The following is a 3138-nucleotide window of genomic DNA, read 5'->3' as shown; positions in this document are numbered from 1 at the left end:
CCTCCCTCACGATTTGAGCACCCCATCATAATCCAGTCCAGGGCGACCCGGCGGACTTCCTTTCGCCGCCTTCAAAATAAAACTCAGATTTGCTGACATACCTCCACTCTGAGAACTGATCTGATAACTGACTTAGAAAAAAAAAAGTCTCTCTCACCATCCAGATTTGTATGGAAGCCTGCCCCAGCCAGCATAATAATTCCAATTAAAAGCCAAGTTGTTTTTGGCAGTTGGAAGCGGTATAATAATTCATGTGGTACATTTGTAGTCAAAAGTTTATACTTGTAAAGAAAATGTATATCATGGCAGTCTACAACGCTCATATTTCTGTGATGGAATGAAAGGAACACATACTACTTTGTTACAAAAAAAAACATTATTTATTATTGGCTCAATACTTAGTTTATTTTAGGTCTTCTGAAAATATGACTGAATCTGCTGACAATACTAAAAACAAACCAAAAAAACATTCAGTAATTCTATCATGGCAGAGACAGAACTGTGTACTTTATCCCCACAAACTGCTTCGAAATGGCCCCAAGTGACATTCCTGACTTGTTCAAATCAATAGTGCCCTCTTTCAGATCAATGCTGAGCTCTTTAGGCTTTTCGATTGTAGTGTTTGTGTGTCTAATGGATGTGTCAAACAAACACTGTTAAAATGGGTCCAGACAAGTCATCGTCAGCAGTTATAAATCATAATCACTCAGAAGAATCTAAGGCCATGCTACAAAGAACACTTACTTTACAAAACTTTCTATTGTCACCGAAATTGATAATTCAAACACAACAAAACAATATTTTAGATCCAGCAAATTCATTCACATTCACTGAAGACCTATGATGAATTCATTGTTTAACCAATCTTCATGAATGTTTCTTGTGACAAAGCAGTGTGTGTTCCACTCATTTCGTTACCGAACGATGAGAGCTGTAGAAATCATCGGAACTGTAGACTGCCATGATATCCAGTTTCTCTACAAGTTTGTGTGAACTTGTGACCACAGCTGTATATTAAAAGGCTGAGGGAAGCCATGTGGAGTAATTGTATTCTCAGGCAATCCTTGCACCTGCTCCAAGTGCCAAAAATAGTTTCATGCAGTCTGTGCTTTCCTCAGCCGCTGTTTATCCCTCCAGAAACTGTGGGCTCTGTCCCTAGCTCTCTCCTGCAGAGCTCGCCAGCTCCAGCAACTGTCAGCTGGCTGATGCTAACATGGTCGCTCCTTAATCCGATAAACCCTTTGTGTGTGTTTGTCTGGTTTGTTAGTCCAGTTAACTGCACAGCGGGCCGGTATTATTTGTTGAATATTTGCAATAAAAAAATCGCCAAAAAGACCCCAACATCACAAACATGGCAGGGAGGTCAAGATCAGTGACTGGAATTATCTGAGGAATTACCATGTCCTTGATTTTGTATAACTTAAAAAAATGGTGAAGGTGGCTAGTGTTTAGCATTTAGCTACTGTAGCTGTGTATTTATATTGCAAAGCAATACAGTATTTATTTTAAAGGAAAGCTTACAATTTGTGTTTATTGTTCTTCACATTGCATTGCATTAGCCTGTTCAAAGTGATCATATGCCAAACAACTAATCAGTGCTAATAATACTCTATGCTAATAGACAGATGAGTGATGAGAATATAGGGCATGCTTTGAATTCCTTAGATATCACCATGCAGTGTTCTAAGCAGACCTGATGGCATGCAGCAGATGATAGGAAGCTCATTACAACCATAAGAGACTTGTGCCTTGGCTTGGACTAGACAAAAATGACTTGATTGTGATTGTGCATGTACGTACATGTATAAATGAAATTTGTATTCAAAGATATGCTGATTCATTCTTTTATCAAAGAAGTTGACAAACGTTCACTACAACATGTGTCCCATACAAAACTACTATCAACAACAAATCGGACCAGCCCATCACAGACTCAGAATTGTAAAAAGCATCCCTGATGCAAAACAAGTCCAGTTTTGTCAGAGCAATTGCCTATTTAGATGCGGTAAAACCTTACTGTTAACTTGAAGGTGATAAGATTTTCCTGTCTTACCTCTATATAGACATTAAAACACTAAACTGCTAAATCAACCCTATGTCACATCATTTAATGAAGGTGATCACTGAAGGCAAAACAAAGCCTCTCATTGCAACCTTAGCAAGCACAACAAGCACAGACACAACACCAACACAAAATCCACCTCAGAACATGACTGACTGTGACAAATAGAGTAAAGTCAGTACCTTGGGGAGGACAGCCAACAGCTGTGGTAGTACCCAGTTCACCTGGTGGTGATGCTTTTGTGTCTTTGTTTGCTGACATTAAAGAAAAAGGAGAAATGAACATGATAATACTATCAAAGGACTTGCTGCTGCTAACAGATGGAACCAAATTTGCAGGTGTATTCTGATAGTATAACCCCAGCAACTACACAGTACACAGAAGATTGTGAGAAAATCAGCTATTGGCAAATTTTCTTTTCAAGTGCTTTGTGCAATCATCCTTTGTGTATCAGATCAAAGACAGAAGCATGTTCAGACTTCTCTGACTGGGGCCCTGAATTACACATGGATGGCAAGTTGGTGAATGTGCATGCATGCACACACACATTGACAAATCACATATCCTAGCCCCTGACCATAAACAACTACATGTCTAACCCTAACTGTATATACTTTGATTATTAAACATTACAGTCATTTTTATTAACAAGCTCATTAGACAGCACATAATTAGGAAAAAGTTGTGATTTTGTTCACATTAGCTCATAATCATACAGATTAATTTGTAAAGGAAATTCATTTCTAATCTATATGTCATGATGGTTACAATATACATTTAAATTTTGAGGGATGTCTTAAACCTTTAAACACGTTCATAGCTTTCTATCTAATCTTCACCACATTTAACACATGAAAGGGCTGTGCTGCACACCAACTGAGCTAAACGGCGCCGTGGTACTCTTTTCAGGATGTGGTAACAATTTTAAATTGTGTATTGTGTTGCTGCAGTGCGTTGCTTTTGTAGCTTGTCATCTTGTCATCTTACCCTAGACTTTACAGACGCTGTCCAGCTGTGACTCTATGAATAAAGCTGAAAAAAAATATGGAAATATACCCCTCATATTAACAGTCTGT

The sequence above is a fragment of the Acanthopagrus latus genome, chromosome 4 (genome assembly GCF_904848185.1).
Source record: "Acanthopagrus latus isolate v.2019 chromosome 4, fAcaLat1.1, whole genome shotgun sequence".
Lineage (NCBI taxonomy): Eukaryota > Metazoa > Chordata > Actinopteri > Spariformes > Sparidae > Acanthopagrus > Acanthopagrus latus.
Note: the sequence above shows the minus strand (reverse complement) of the source record.